This window comes from Lissotriton helveticus, chromosome 2_1, assembly GCF_964261635.1.
Source record: "Lissotriton helveticus chromosome 2_1, aLisHel1.1, whole genome shotgun sequence".
Classification (NCBI taxonomy): Eukaryota; Metazoa; Chordata; class Amphibia; order Caudata; family Salamandridae; genus Lissotriton; species Lissotriton helveticus.
The window spans coordinates 1,002,608,011-1,002,625,235 of NC_136059.1; the positions used below are offsets into that span (position 1 = coordinate 1,002,608,011).

The window sequence follows — 17,225 nt, forward strand, 5'->3', positions numbered from 1 at the left end:
TCGTAGGCGAATCGCTTGCGCGTTGTCATACTTGTAGAACTCGCAGTGCGTTACTAGCTTCCTTAGTCGCGTCGCAAAGTCATCCAGCGACTCATCTGTATGTTGGAAAGCTATGGTGAAGGTGTATCTTTCTAAATCAATGTTTCTTTGAGGGTCAAATTTGTCTGTCAGGCACTTGATGAGCTTTTTGTATGTTGATGTCTCACTTGCTGGTAAGTTCACTAATAGTTCATCCACTTCATCACCCACTAAGTTTAGAAACAGGCCCAGTTTATTGGCCTCTACTACGTCAGTAGCCTCCATGTATCTTTCAAATCTTGCGATCCATCCATTGGGTGCTCTGTCTTGGCTCTGCCATATCTATATTTTAAGTATTTCTCTTTGTTACTTCCTTTCTTTGTTTCTACCTCGTGGTGCTCTTTATGGCACTTGTTTCTTTTAGGCTCTTTCAGGCTCTTTTTTGCTCTTTTTTCGTCGTCTGGAGCTCTTCCTTGCTCTTTATTTTGTTCTTGGCTTTCTTTGTCGCCTTTTTCTTTACTTTTGGGGCTCTTTTCGGCCTTTTTACAACCTTTTTTGCTTTTGCCTGACTTTAAAATGTCCGCCGGCTCTTTCTGTCTTCTGATTGGCTCCTTTGCCTGACCTCAAGATGGCTGCCGAGATTCTCGCGCGATTTCGCGACCAATCGGGCTTTGCCTGACTTCAAAATGGCCACCTGTCTTTCCTGCACGCTGATTCGTTGATTCCGCCTGACTTCAAAATGGCCACTGAGACTCTCGCGAGAGCTCGTGCCAATTTCTTTGATTTCGCGCTCTTTCACACAGCACTTACCGGGCACAGGCTATATTGTTCTCGCAGCGGTCTGGGTGGGCTCCCGCGTCGCTGCTCTTCCTCATGGCGCCAAATATTCTTCACTTTGGGCACGACGGACGCGATCCAGGGAGTGTTCCTGGTTTGATTGCGATGCGGGCGATCCGAATCAAACGACACGCGTGGCCTCTTCAAACCTTCGTCGCCAGTTGTAATATCGTAGAGGGTCCCCCCAATGATCACACGCCACTCAGTATCTTCAGTCAGGTACATTTATTCTTTGTTCTGTTACAGCCTCGTGCATTTGCGTCCTTCCCCTGTCCCCGCTCCCAGTGCTCTGCCTCCTGCCCCCCTGACCGGATGTGGTGTCCGGTGTCCTTTCCCCAGTGTCCTTGACCCGTGGGTCCTAGTGCCCAGCTGTCTGGTCACGACAAGGCCCAGAAGCTTCTTCCGGGGGGGGGGGCCCGAAAGTGGCCACTCGTGGAGCAGCGCAGCCACAAAAACTCGGCGATATCCGGTCGCTACCAAAGCTGATCAGGGCTCCCGGTTGCGGGACCCTTTTTTTTCGCCCCAACGCCTACCCGTCCTGCAAACAACTGAAAAGGTGGAGCGGGAAGGCAGAGGCGTGCAGCCGGCCACAATGGGGCAGGCTGCTTCCCGGGACCGCACAGTGTGTCACATCTGCCTAACAGGAGTTTGCTCGAACCAACCACTGCACCCGCTGGGAGCACTTACCGCTACGTGGAAAGGACGAACATGATTGCTGAAATGGCTGCAGCTGATTCCTTTGCCATAGGCCTGGTTCGTAAGGCCCGCTGCGCACCTTCGCCGCGCAGTTGATATGTAAAGGCGCACCAAAGCAAGGCACTTGAACAAGGTGCCACCGCCCTTGAAGGAAAGCACCCCGCAGGACGACTCTGGAAAGGCTGTGATCCCGGAGATTTCTACTGCACCAAGACTTTGTCGGGGCGACACGCAGAGCTCCGCCTCTCCAGCTATGATCAACCGGTAAGGACAACAATTCCGCTGTGCGCCTCTCCCCTGCTCCACGCTGATAGGAGCTTCCAGTTATGGCGCCGGCCCTCGAGGCACCGTTCTGGGGCGGCTGCTGCAAAAACATTTGTAACAAACGATTTACAAAATACAATTTTTATGGGGGTGTAACACCCCAAACACACCCCCTGAAGGTACGCCTCTTCCTATGGCTTGCAGGTATCAAAGAAATCTCAGCAGCTAAAACTGTGCCTGCTGAGCAATGTTGCTGGCTGTCCAAGTCAGATAAGCAATGTAGAGCTAGAAGAGCCCCTGCAACAACAGAGTTTGCACTGTCCCTTTAAAGGAAGGGAGGGGCGAAGAGGTTTTTCCTGAAGTCTGCACTGGTTATCGTTAATTCTACAGCGAGAGAGCTCGGTGAGCGAGGGCAACGGGTGCACGTTCCTAGAGAAGCTGCATTGCATAACACATCAAAACACGCCTCGACCCGGTACTGAAAACAAAGGTAATTTTACAACAAGATAAGTAAATAATGTTTAACTAACGAGACCCGGATGCAGTAATTAACTTAAAGGAAATGTTTTAAAACGTGGAGGACTGTAGATTTTTTTTTTTTTTTAAAGCTGTTGCAGGCTAAGGTGTTCGTTTTTTCCCCCGCAACATTCTTTCTCATAGTTTCCCAAAATGTATTTACAATTTTGTTTTCAACATTTTTAGGTTTAGAGTGTATTTGACTATTGATCGGAAAACAAACTCTAATACATTCTCAAAACTTTTATGTCTCTATTACATAAGACGCCCCACACCCTTTTTTTATAGTTTCAAACATCGCAAGGTGCCCTTTTTTTTATCGGTTTCAGAACTAGAGAACCCTAGGAAAAATGGCAATGGAAGAAGAACCCAGCCTAACAAAGCGAAAAGAAAATATTTCAATGACCACTAGCCGCTTGTAACTCACATCGGGAATTGTTCAATTCATCCATGTTTCAATCGCGTGAGAATGAACACTAAAACCATGCCTTTTCGAAGGGGCGTTCGCTCTCCGGTTTCAAGCCCCAGGCCTTGGACAAAGTGAGTTTTAAAGATCAGGCAACTTAACTCCAGTCTTGGTCTGCTCGGGCATGTTCACTGAATGAATGATTGTCGCTGTGCAAGGGTTGTTCCTTACCGAGCAAAATATCGGTTCGTAAAGTAAGAGTATGTAAAACAGTACTACTCCTTTACGTACAAGTATGTAAGAGGGGAATATTACAATGGTAATAACACAGTAATATTCATATACAATTAACACAAATTAAAGGGACCACATTCTTTGCACTTTTCCTGATAGGGAGATGGCGTAATTCGGGCTATTTCACAAAGGTATGTGGAGTACACAAATAGTAGTCCTGCAGTACTCCTCCCATACTCCTAGATGGCTTTGTGAATTTACCCCAATGTCTTCAAATAACACAGACTCCTTTAAGGCATGCTTTAGCATATACAGACTATAAATTGACCTTTTTGACACACCTTCAATTGGTAAAGATCCAGATTTTGAAATAAAGAAAGCCTGCGTTATAAAAGATTTCTTTTTTTATTTAGATAATTGTTGGTATTTTCTGTCAACTGGAGCGATGTTTGCATTATGTTTTACTATGTGAATTAGAAAAAAATGTGGGATTGCTAAAATGGATTACGAGAGAAACAGACAAAGCAGCATTTTTCGTTTAGGGCGATACACATGTCATACGTTTTTAGTCTTGATCAATCTTATTGGGAGCAACTATAGGCTGCAAGTAGCACCTGGGCTCTCATAAGTAGTGTCAGCAGTAAAGGGGTTATACCTAGGGTGACCAACTGGCATTGGCGCAAATTCAGGACGGTGAGTGTAAAAATTCAGGACAAAGGGTCAAAATTCAGGACAGAAATTCAGGACAGGAGGTCAAAATTCAGGACAAAACTTCAGGACAATTGGATAAGTTTTACAGACACATCAGAGGTCGCGAAATAATATATAAAGAAGCCCAGCCATATCCAAACATATTCAACCAGTTGCAAACCTATCCATCATGTATCCTTCCATCTATCATTTCACTCATCCATCCCTTCATTCATCCTTTCACTCATCCATCCATTATCCATCCACCCACCCTTTCACCCTATCCGTCTGTACACTCATCCATCCACTCTTCTACTCACCCATCCATTCACTCATCCATGCAGCCATTTACCCTTTCACCCATCCAGCCATCCTTTCACTTACTCATCTATCCACCCAGTCACTCATCCTTCCACCCTTTCAGTCATCCATCCATCCATCCTTTCAGTCATCCATCCATCCTCCCTTTCTCTCTCCATCGACCCTTTCACGTAGCAATCCTTCCTTCCATCCATCTACCCACCCATCCATCTACTCATCCACTCATGAATCCATCCATTGACCCTATCACTCATCCATCCTTTCTCTCATCCATTTATCCTTTCACTCCTTCACTCATCTATTCATCCCTTTGTCCATCTACCCTCCCTTTCACTCACTCATCCATCTTTACATCCACCCTTTCACTCATCCGTCCATCCGTTCACCCTTGCACCTATCAATTCATCAATCCATCCATCCATCATTTCACTCATCCATCCACCCACTCACTCACTCATCATCCACCTTTTCACTCATCCATCCTTTCACTCATCCATCCACCCTTTTACCCATACAGCTACCCTTCCACCCATGCATCCAGCTATTTACCTTTTCTCTCTTCCATCCTTCCACTCACTCATCAATCCATCCATCCTCTCTCATTATCCATCTATTCAATCTTTCATTCATCCATTCACCCTTTCACTAATTCATCCAGCCATCCCTTCATTTACTCACTCGCTCACCTTTTCATATTAATTTTGAGCTGAGCCTTTTTGAGAAGAGGCCTATCAAGAACTTCACCCTCGCTGCAGGAGCCATTCCAGGACTGGGACAGAAGCCAACCAGGGCAGAGACAGGATCCACTACAGGGAGAGACAGGAACCATAACAGGCGGGGAGGGGGGGGCAGGAGCCACCACATGGGGGGACAGGAGCCATCACAGGAGGCGGAACAGGATCCACCAGGGTGGGCACAGGAGTGGGCATGCAGTATTCTAGGATAATCTTGGTCTCTTCCAGGGTGGGGTAGGGCTCTTCACCCCCTCCTGGACAAGACAACGAGAAGACAGGCTCTCTTTCCAAAATTTTATTTTTGCCATCCACCACTGTGATGTACAGTACTTAAAGGAGATACACCGAGAGAACTGATTTAACGGATTGCCCTCCATACTTTGTTAATCAGTGTGGGTGTGATTGTGCCATTTTTTATTTTATTACATTTTAGACTGCATGTTTGAAGAACCTAGGTTTGTTTGAACCACGTGCTGCCTCGGTGTAATCAGGGCCGGTTCTAGGATGTTTGGGGCCCTGGGTAGAAAAGGAATGTGTGAGGCCCCTCTAAATTGCAGAGACATGACGCATTCAGGGCTGTTTGCATCTGAATAGATGCCCCTGCTCCTGAAGCTGTGGCCCCTCCCTCTCAGTCACCTTCAAGCACCTCTTAACAGCTCATCAAGGGCTGGAGGTGTGAGGGTTGCCACCCCGCTGTGCCTCTCCAATGCTGCTGGGTATCTGAGCTTTGGTGCAGCATCGGAGTCTGTTACACCCGACCTTAGCAGCTTTGGAGTCAAGAAGGGAGGTGGGTGGTTAAAATTACGGACAAATGGCGTCCGTTAAAGAATCCTTCACGGACAGCCGAAATTACGGACTGTCCAAGAAATTACGGACGGTTGGTCACCCTAGTTATATCTTCTGTGAGTTATAGTCAGGGGCGCAACTAGACCCGAACTGTGAGGGGGCGGGAGGCTAAGCCTCCCAGCCAGGGCTGGCTCGAGCACAGGTGGTTACGACAGTCTTTTTTTGCAGTTTCCTCCCCCATATCCTCCTTCTCCATGAATTCCCTCACTACCACTCTACTACAGTGCACCTCATCTCTCCATGGTCTCTCTCTAACTTACATTTAATTGTGTTATAGTGCTATTCATAGTTCACTCACACTCGGTTCTGTGATCTGCATGGTACACTTTTTTTGCAGCAGGCACACTAACCCTCTGTGCTACTGTATGATGAGCCAAAATTGCAACTAGACAACATTCTGAACTCTCACTAGTAAGAATATTAATCACCAGAGTTAGCTTGATATGTTTATTGTTGCCTGAAAAGTAACTGATGCATAAGTAAGTTTATGTGCTTTTAAACCAAAAATAATTTTTAAACATAGCGCCCCCCACCAAAGTCAACGTCAGGTGTGCCTGCACCAGTCGCACTGCCCTGAAGCCAGTCCTGCTCCCAACAATGGTGCTGGACAAGCATTCACAGAAATGGGGTGAGAGCTAATCTCATACCCATAATAAGAGGAAAAAGATCTATGTAAGTGGTTGGGTGTGATACTTCCTCCGAATTCCAGCAAGCAAATCAAGTTAACCAGATTTCTTGTAGATAATTTAAGGGAGAGCAGACCTCTCCTCTGAGAATTGTTTGAAACTTTAGCAGTCAAAATATGCTGAAACCCACAGATTCTTATGGGCATTCATGAGAAATTTCAGTACTTGTGCGCCAGGGAAGCCTGGCCTTTCCTAGAAGTGGATCTCGTTTTTCCAACTGCCTTAAGCCATTATTTACTTCCACTGTACCAAGGTCATCCTTTTTTCATGGGTGAGCCCCTTATGCCAAGGAATACATTCAGTATGACAGAGACAGAAATGTACCACAGATAAATCAGCCACACCCACAGGTCCCTCTAAAAATTCTATCTGGTTTATAAGGGTCGGCATTTTGCCATTGACAACCCCTATAAAATGAATACAGGAAATCTTATGACAAGAGTTACCTCAAATATCAGTTTTAACATTTTGCTAAGGATCCATCTAGTATGCTAAGAATTATGTGCATTGTCTCAACGCCTTCCGCTAGGTGTGGTGGTGCATGTTCTGTCTCCCTGTCGCTGCCTATAACTGGGCTAGTGGCTTTTTCAGTTAGACAGTTCGTGTCCCCGCAGCCAGTGATGGTGTCTTAATAGGAGCATGTCAGGGCCTGCAGTTTGCCATAGGTATTACTTCTCATCTATATTCTGTTAGTGCCCTTGTCCATAAGGCAAGAATACTCTCCAGTATGCCAGACCACCAGCATACTTGCATGCATAGCACACATACACTGACACACATTCTCTTGCACACACATTCTCACTATATCTCTTGCACTCTTTCGTACATTTGCACACTTGACACCCTGCCACTCAAGATTCCGTTAGTCAATCTGCTTTTATTGTGTTGAAAAAGCTTACCCTGCTGCTTCTGCCTTACATTTTAGTGAAACTAAAAAAAAATATTCTCTATACGCTATTCAAAAATAATATATTGCCTTGTAAATGTTTGTTACAAGTATGATCTGAATGAAAAATAAAATTAAAATAGGTGTAAGGGGTTTATATTTGATTTCACATGTAAATCTAGCAGTTACAGTATTGGAAATGAACAACTCCACATTCTAGCATGTAATATCACAGCATCCAACTGATCTTATGAAATGCTTGACTTCTTCTGCAACCATGGATTTTATCCAGTAAAACTTAGCATTTTTCGATTTTTTAGACCTAAAATACAATGTAAAAAAAAAAAAAAGAAATCAAAATCCACAAGTCCCAGGATAAAGCATTGTGTTTAATGGAAAGCCAGGAATGGCTTTCCATTCAACACATGATCACATGATCCTTAATCCATCTGCATTCCCCAAAGCCTACGCCCTCGTCTCCCTCCTCTTGCAATTCCACATTCTCAGTGCACTCTCCCCTCTTGCACCAGCCCTGTTGTTGAAGATGTGATTAAATAGGCATCCAGTACTACGGAATGAGCAGGTACTCTGTGGGTAACATTGTAGAAATATGTGCATATTCATCAGTGTTGTGCAATTTTTATATGTGCAGCGTAAAAGGCGTGCTCATATAAGTGCTGGGTGATGTTGAATAGTTTGAGCTAGTGCAACGTGAGTGGTGCAAGTGTAGAGTGAAAACTGTGCTGATGTTTCGGATGAGCTGCAGGAATGCAATAAGAGGAGTGGCCATGCAGGTCAGGTGAGAGGAGTAGGTGCAGAGTGAGAGGAGTGAGTACAGGCTGGTGTGAGCGGTGTAAATGCAGGGTTAGTGGTGTGCCTGTGTGTGGTGCAGGGTGTGCTGCGAGAGTGAAGGGTGATCTGTGAGAGTGACTGGTGAGTGTATGGTGTGAGGAGTTAGTGCAGAGTGAGTGATGTGTCCCTCCGAGTTCCAGCTGATTATTGTCCCTGTGTGCAGGCAAGGTGAACAGAATGCCTGCATGAATGCAGGCTGGGAGGTTTGTCAGTTTGAGAGGAGGAAGCGCAGTTTGCGTGGTGTGATTGCAAATGAATGCAGTGCCCATGTGAGTGAAAGGTGAGCTGTGTTAGTGATAGGAGTGCCTATGTGAGTGCAGAGTAAGCGATGTGACAGAGTGAGAGTAGGGTGAGAAGAGTGACTGCAGGGTGAGTTATGTGACATGAGTTTGGCTGCGGGTGAAAGTGCAAAGTGGGAGCAAGGAACGAATGCAGGGTGAGTGATGTGCTTGTTTGAGTGAGATTGCAGAGTGAGCAATGAGTGACAGGTGAGTGAAGTGTCACAAGTGCAGGGTGAGTAGTGTGCTCGTGTAAGTGCATCAAGCAGCTGCAGAGTGCCACTTTGTGTCACAGGTAGGGGGCTACCAGCTGGGGGAGACCCAATCCGCTGCTTGTAGAGGAATGTAGCGGCAGGTGCTGCCATCAGACATCTGCCAGCAGACATCTGCCCCCCTGCCATCCACAATTTGCCAATCCACCAAGCTTTTCTGTCCTTTCTGGTTTTTTCTGGTCCCTCTGAACCCCTGATTTCCCTGTGCTGTTGGCAGCTGGGCTGGACCAAGGTTTCCCAGCAGCCCACCGCAGCTCAAGGGTGCCACGAGAGCCCCTGGAACACCATTGGGTCGCTGAGGACCTGCTGGTGCCCCCATTCACAAACATCCCACTTAACTCAACCCAACCTCACCAACATCCCACTGAACTCCACCCAACCAGGCCAGGCCAGACCAGACAAACACCAGACAAATACCTGCAGACCTGCACCATAGGCAACTTGGTGTAACCCAACACTAGGGGACCAATTGTGGCCATTTGTGGACAGGAAGCAGAACCTAACGGTCCTCAGTGGCACTCTGCCAGTCATTACAACTTTTCAGTGCTTCGCACCACTTTTTAGGTCCCTTCGCTCAGTGGGGGCGTGGGTACTTGACTGCGCAGCATCAGGCAAACAGCCACTTGGACGTCAGTCTATAGAACCAAATATTAGACAAACTACTCCTCAGACCGGGGCTCAAGCCTGGAGCCCATAGCCACCTTCTTCTTCCCACCCAGTTCAACCAGTATCCCACAAGCGGGCACAGATGACGTTGGGGATTGCCAGAGTCAACAAGAGGGAAAAAACTAAAAAACGTTCCCCCCTGCTCAAGGTAACGCCAGCGCCACATTAATCACCTCAAACTCTGCATCAAAAGATTTGCAAAGTGGTTTAACTGTACTAACCTAACCGAAAATCTACACAAAATGTAGTTTCCTCACTGACGCAGGCTCAGCAATCTATTTGAGCAATACCACCCTCAAACGTCTGCATTTCCCTCTGCCCCCTCACAAACTGAGTTGACCAAACAAACTTTTCAGACACAAGAGACAACCTGCCCACGCGCCAAGGAGCAGCCAAGCTTGCCACTAGCTAACAACTCAGTCACAAGAATGCTTACCTCTCCAGTGGGCCAAAAGCCCTCTCCAGAGATCTGCAACAACCACCGCTCCCCTTGCTCCACCTGCTACAGTCAGCTGGGGCCTCCAAAGGCCTGTCCCAGCACACCGTAGCGGCTCCTGGAGGAATGCTGCGGGGCAGTGGGGTGGGGCGGGGAGGGGCAGGGTGGGGGGTAGTAAACTCTGGCATACGGTCAAACGGAGGTAAGTACATAATTAAATAAAACAAATTACATTGCGCACACCTCATCACCATTTGGCTTTACAGCATGCGCAATGTAATTTGTTTCATTTATTTAATAATTTATGTACTTACCTCCGTTCGGCCGCATGCCGGAGTTTACTACCTCCCACCCTGCTGAAGCCCCGCCCCACCTCACTGCCCCATAGAACTCCCTCCAGGAGCCGCTACTGCAAGCACAGCAGACAAAAATCAGCCCCTTTCCCGAAAATCCCCAAAGAACCTAGAGCTCGATCAACTTACAACAAGTACAAGCACAAATACACCAATGTCAAAATAAGTCATGGGCAGCCAACTGCTTCGACTCAGAATCAGAATTAGCAGTGGAACAGGCCCCACTGCAGGCCACAGTGGGGGTGCCAATATCTCACGAGTGCTCACCCCAAAAGGCTGCTTGCCCACTGGCTCCCAAACAAGAGTATAATAGCCAAAAAAGTACTGTATTGCCAAATCAACTAGAATCTGCCTCAGAACGCCCCCCAGGATGCGACTTAGAGGACTGCCCTTTCCTGACACTAAAGGAGAACAGTGCCTCATGCCTGACACGCTCAGAGAGGATCAAACAGGCAGAACGAGACCTAGAAAGCTGTTTCAGCCAATTACTGACATGCAGGGATACCATGCTGGCAGCCTCGCTGCGGCCGGCAAACACAATGGTATCAACCCCAGATCCTCCACGTCCACAACTTTGGACATCGTCAATCCCACCCAGACCTTCTGAAGAAACAGGGGGGGTCTGCTGACCTGATCCACAAAGTGGGGGGAAGGCAGCGCTATCATATCTGAACACACAAGAATGGGAGGAAATGCTTGCCGCTTATTCACTTGACCCGCAACAGAGTGCTACTCCAGCCACGGTCCCTCACCTACGCTCCCTAAGACCTAGCCAATCAACTGGGGAGGAGTCCGTAGATAAACCTATAAGTGGGACAGTCCCCAAAGAGCAAGTCGGCAGCACCTGGGCCTTCCATCCTAAACACGATTCAACTAGCTGTTGAGGCGCTCAAATATCAGTCCGAAAAGATGGATATCCAACTCTCACTCTTGAACACCTTGGCTCTGTTCTCCGCAGGCATTGATGGGAAATTGGGGTCGTTCAACGGCCTAACTATGAGTTCTCAATCTGAGGCCCAACTCAACTGCGGCTGTAGCTACATAGTTGATAAACTTTCCACCCTGCCCTCAATGTTACACAACCTACAAAGGGAGATGACAACCATCAACAATCGGACCTGAAAACAAGCCGCTAAGTGGCAGCACTACACCACCAGGGCCGACCGAGGGGCATCAGGCAACCCTGAACAGTGGGCCGCTGAACCACCAAAACCAGCAGCCTGGATCTGACATCAAGGAATATGCCGGGTCGTCAGGGATTCACAAAGACAAGAGGTTCGAGCCCCAAGAAGGAACGCACGCCTTAAAGCAAAACACCAAATAACGACGCCAACAGAGAAGGAAAGGCCACAATCAGAAAATCGCTGAAAAGCCCACAATCTTCTACCCAATCTTCTCCCGTCAACACACACAGCTGCCCACTGAACCTGTTTCAGCCAATTTTCAAACCAGAGACCTCCTGTCGAATAACTATCTGGACCAAGGAAGTCCTTTTTTTTTTTTTTTTTCGTTTTTTACAAACCCCGGAACAGGAGCTCAAGCCAATCAAAAGAGATAATGGAAATGGGAACCTAAAAAAAAGAAGGCTCCCCAGAGCAACAGCCAACCGAGGCCTGAATGACCAGAGCCAAATGGAGGATCTCTGCCCCCCTCACACTCCCAGAGCAACCACGACAATCTACAGAAATGGATTGGCCCAGACCAGTATCACTGGGGGCAGCCTCAAAGAGTTCTAAGCCACAAAAGGTTATAAGCAACAGCAAAATTGGGCAGCCCTGGATGGCAGTGCAAAATCCGGAAAACGTGCCCTTACCTACCATCCTAATGTTTGGAAGGCACCTTGTAGATCAGCCTGAGAATCACGCAGTTCTACCTGAACAGAATGCACAGCACCCCCCTAAGCATCTCTCGACAGAGGCAGGCTGTGGGCCAATAATACTCGAGATAGAGTTAAGGAATATAGCTGACAGTTTGCTGAGTAACGGCTGGGAACCCTTGCCAAAGGCAGTACTACAAAGTAGCCACCTTCCTGGCACCCAATCCAGTCAATGACCTCAAACAGAAAACTCCTTCAAAGGGAGACTTGCAGATGGCCACTCATGCCACTCTCCTCTACTCCATGTTTACATCAAAAGGACTTTAGGACAAGTGAACAGTGGGAATATTCTAAGGCTGCTGCAAATGATTCCAACCCTCACTGATCTGAGCTATACTGACATACTCTTGATTGAATTCATTTGCCGCACAGACCTTTCAATGTCAGAGACTACAAAGGCCCTTGGAAATCAGCAAAAGTTGCCCAGAAGGTACTAGTTGAACAGGGCACCTTTAAAGCGTGGGGGATAGATATTGCTCAGCATCTAACTCCCACGTATCCATCACCTTTTTTGGCCTTCACTTTGGGGTCAGCAGTCACAAAACCACAGGGGGGTCCAATTTCAATGATTAGAGGGGCGCTAGGCCAATCACCTTAGCGGCGGGCCAACCTGAGGACGGCCAGACAAAACAGCTCCTGCGCAGAACCGGTCACACGAAGCAAACCGCCCGCCTTCGGCTCAATCATCTGGACAACAACCATCTCCGCAGGAAGGCAATGAAGATCAACACAAAATGGTCTTTGGGATAGAAAAGACGCCATCCCTCTCCGCTTATGCTCGTGGAATATAAACAGCTTGTTGCCCAAAATCAAGGATCAAAACTTCTTACAATATCTCAAACTTTTCGACATAATCATGCTGCAGGAAACATGGCTCACATTACTGCATCACATCCTAGGCTATATGTGTTTCTTGACACTGTCCACAATGAGCTACAAATATGGACACAACTCAGGAGGGCTGACGACCTGTGTCTCCACAATGAGAGTCATATCATTAGCTCTCTTTGGCCCCCTTGCACCGGCTACCTCCGCAGTGAAGACTGCTCTCTCTCTCTAAGACGGGCAAGATAAGGTGGTTCTCCTTAACACTTCTGACAACCCAAAATGGAAAGCCAAAGATTTGGAGAACTTAACCGCCAAAGTATCCAGTTTCATAACTGAAATGGAAACCCAATATTTCATTGTAACAGGAGACTTTAATTAACATCTCCTTGGCACATGGGGTGGTGAAGAAACCGCCATCCTCAATTCACTCTGCAACATCCCCCCACAATCTGCTTCATCAACCGCAAGCAAGATCCGGAAAAAAAACATCTCTTGGAAGACCTAGAACATCTAAATCTAAGGGCTCTCAACTGCAGATTCCATGAGGATTTCCCCCCTGCTCGCTCACATTACACTAATTTATCATGCTTAATTTTAGATTACACGTTCGCAAGCCTATCATTGTTTCCCTTTATACATGGGTTCAGAATGGGGGAGAAGAGGGACAGCGACGATCATCCACAGGAAATCCTACTGTCAGCTATTGCATCCTTCGCCACCCAGCAAGAACTGGCTTTGGAGCCTACCTACACTTCAAATTTAAGGAGGATCAAATGTGCGGCAACAAATACTGAGTCTCTGTCAAAAACAACAACCAAGCTTTTTCAATCAACAGGTACAACTGACCGGAGAGGACACTGGGAACACTTTACTGCAAAGCTCTTAAGCCTCTAGGGCACAACAATGCCAAAAGCAGAGTCTTGCTGGATAACTGGCCCGAGAAACAGGATCCCTAAAGCTCAAAGGGACTAACAAAAAACACTCAAGAAATCAATAAACTTCACCCTAAGGTGCTTGTGGAGACATCCAGGGGACTTAAGAGCAAGCACATTCTTGCTAGACCGACAGAAGCTTCTGAAGAAACTAAACTGGGAAATCAAGAAGATGAAATCTGGGTACAGCTGCTCCATGATGCTAATCACAACAACAGCGCCCCATTCTGGAAAAAGGTGAATGTTATAATCTGCCCACATCACAAGGGAATCTCATCCCACATTTCAGAGGAAATATGGCTCAAATTTCTATCTGAGCACTTTAACAACGAAGCCAGGGACATATGCTCAATTGATCAAAATGGACACATGCCACGAGATTGCCCGGAAGCAGGCCCCAAGACAACGCGGGAGCATTGAACATGCCTGATCCAGCAAAATTATCAGGGCGTGAGTCAGGCGAAACACTCCCATCGGCAATCAAGCAGCAAATCACAAAAGAGAGAAGAGAGGGGGCTCTGGTCCCGAATGGAATCCCACAGGCCCTGTTCAAACACAAATCGGCCGACTGGGCTAACTTCCTGCAACTTCTATTTTCGGAAATCCGGTCACAAGACAGAATACCCGAATCAAGGGGAGGCCCAATGATCGAGCCGATCTACAAGAGGGGCAACAAGGTCCGGCCTAGCAACGATCGCCTGGTGGCCCTGATTGACATCGAGGCAAAGTATTTTGCAGGTACCATTTTGCAGGATCTCATAGCCTGGGCAGATGCCAACAAAATAATCCTGCCAAACCAGACCGGCTTCTGCAAAATGACTGGTACGACAACAAACATCCACGCACTCTCTCTTCTTATCGATGTAAACGAAACAGCCAACTTGCAACTACATCTATGCTTCATTGACTTTAGTGCGACTTTCGATAATGTTGAGAGGGGGAAACTCTGGGGGAAGCTGGCACGCTGGGAAATCCCTTAGGACATCTTGGACATCCTGCTGCTTCTACACACTGCCACCTGCATCCAGGTGAAACTGGGAGGGGTAACTTATCTCTCTAGAAAAGTCCCTACAACCAAAGGCCCGAAGCAGGGTTGCGTGCTGGCACCCACTCTGTTCAACCTCTATTTGGCTGACCTCCCTCAAGCGCTCAACATCAGCAATGCACATGCACCCAGGCTCGAAGGAAAACCACTGACAAACCTTATGTATGCTGATGACGTGGTGCTGCTCAGCCATACATATGTTGGTCTTCAGCATCTACTAGATGAAATGCAGAAGTACGCTGTAGGAAACTGGCTCTATATATACTACACCAAAATGATGTATAGTGTGTATAGAGTCCAGTTGACCCCAGAGGTAGGAAGAGTTTAAAGTTAGATAGAACCTTACTCTGTATTTGTGATAGAGTGGTCGAGCAGTAAGGCAGTATCAGAGGACAGTGTTAAGCATTTGATGTGCACACTCAGTCGGCAAATGAATTCACACACTCAAGGACAGAACTCTAGACCAACTGTTTTTGTATAAAAAATATACTGTTGTTTTATTTTTAGAACCAAGCAAGCCTGGCACAGGTAAGCATTAAGTACTTTACAGTAATAAGTTGCTGAATGTAGAACAGTTTGAAAATGCAATAGGACTTGTACTTTGTTTGATTTACAGGGGATGCAGTAGGTTGCAATACTTAGCAAATACAGTACATTGAAATGAATAGGCTTTTTAGTAAGTTACAGGTAAGTTACTTTTTACGTTACTTTTCTAACTCAGTACTGGATACCTAGATTCAGCCCTGGGACATTTCCTGCAAACAGGTAAGTAAATACGTTTTGGTTATTCGTGCGATTTTTAAAGAACATTTTTAGATTTAAAAACTCCACACTTTTTGGAAGAAAATTGTCAATGTTATCCTATGGAGGAAAACAGGTTATCGGTTCACAGGTAAGTTATCAACTGTGGTAGTTATGGTTCTGGGTTTAGACTCAGGGGTCCCCCAGGGTGAGTGACACACTCTTGTTACACCCTCAGCGGCACTAGGGCGGCCGGGTGCAGAGTGTTGAGGGGCTAGGGGGCTTACGGTTGGTGGCTGCTGGCAAGCAGACCACTGGGTTGGGGGAGCAAAGCTCCTAGGGTTTAGGTCAGGGCAAATTGGGAAACAAAGTAGCACAAAAGGTGCACCCTCAACGGCACTGAGGCGGCAGGGTGAAGAGTGATGTTTCGACATCTGCGCCTTGTTGTTTTCAATGGAGAACCTCTGGTTTGCAAAATCACTACAGGCAGGGAGACGAAGGACTATTGGGTGCGACCACCACTTCGAGAGGTCAGTTGGGAAGTTAAGGGTTGGTTAGGCACCATTGGTTTGGGCACACAAGGCTGTGGGGCGTCGGGTGCAGTGGAGCCTTTTGGGCTCGGATCTTCTTACCAGCTGGTCGCGGGTAGGGGGGCCTTCTGGATTAAGTCTGCAGGTGTCGGCTTGAGGCAGGTCAGGGGAAGTCGGATCTCTGGTCAGGATCACCTCATGGTATTTTTCTACTCGAGCTCGAGCTGGGTTCGGCGGTTGCAGAGTGGGTTGGATTTGCGGTTGCCGGCTGCTGCCAGAGGTTGCATTTGAACAAATCCAGTGTTCACGGGAGAAGTAGTCTTTGGAAGTGAAGGCAGGCAGGCCCTCCAGGGGTTTCAAGGTTGCTGGCTGCAGGAAACACCGGGATTTAGCAGGAATAGGTTTGAGGGGACACAGGCCTGTAGGGCTGGGGCCAAGTCAGTGGGTGTCTTACTCTTGCTAACAGGTTGCGCCACTGTTTGGCCCTTCTTCTTTTCTTCTTGTTGTTTCTGGACCTGAGGAAGCAAGGTTCAGGGTGCCCCCTAAATTTTAGATTTAGGGGCGTTACAGGTAGGTAAAGGGCAGGGAATAATGGGTCCCTTCCCTGGGGTGGGTACACCCCCTATCGTGCCACCCTCCAGTGAGAAGGGGGCAGGAGCCTCTCCTTGGTTGGTTGGCTCCCCCTTCCTCAAGGTGGCGGGGACTCTGAGTTGTGCTTCACCTCTTCTCCCCCACCTCAGGGATGGAGTTGGCAGAGGTGGGAACACCTCTTTCCCTCACTCGTTTTTCCCACCGGTTCTCCCGCCCAAAGTAGGGGGTAGAACTGGTGGGTCAAGGCTGTGGGGAGTCCTTCTGGAAATGGGCATAGAAAGATCACTGGTGGGCTTCTTAGCCGATCTCTACCAAGGATTGGAGGCTTCGGTTAGAGTAACTAAAGACGGTAGATGCACTGAACCCTTTAACTCTCAGAGAGGAGTGAGGCAAGGTTGCATCCTTGCCCCTCTCCTTTTCACTTTGTACATAAACGCACTTGAGCCGGCGCTTACCACCCTGGGGTCTGATGTTCCGCGTGCAGGAGAGAATAACATCCCGGTCCTCCTGTACGCGGACGACGCAGTCCTCTTGGCACGAACAGGTGTGGCCCTTAATAAACTATTGGCTTCCTTTGGGGACTTTATGACCTCGCTAGATTTAAAAATAAATACACAAAAATCACACGTTATGATTACGGGACTTAAAGGCAGGAAAAACAAAACCATAACTTTCATCTGCACAGGAAAGG

At 47.5% G+C, this 17,225-nt stretch overlaps 1 protein-coding gene across 1 annotated transcript in view; it reads left to right on the forward strand.

Moving 5' to 3' along the window:
* The first annotated feature begins 2,216 nt into the window (after nt 1–2,216).
* LOC144818400 (cytochrome P450 1A1-like) overlaps nt 2,217–17,225 on the forward strand; it is a 228,540-nt gene continuing 213,531 nt past the window's right edge. The window contains exon 1 of the mRNA XM_078675774.1: nt 2,217–2,305. The gene's annotated coding sequence lies outside the window, so the exon portion shown is untranslated. The remainder of the gene's footprint in view (nt 2,306–17,225) is intronic.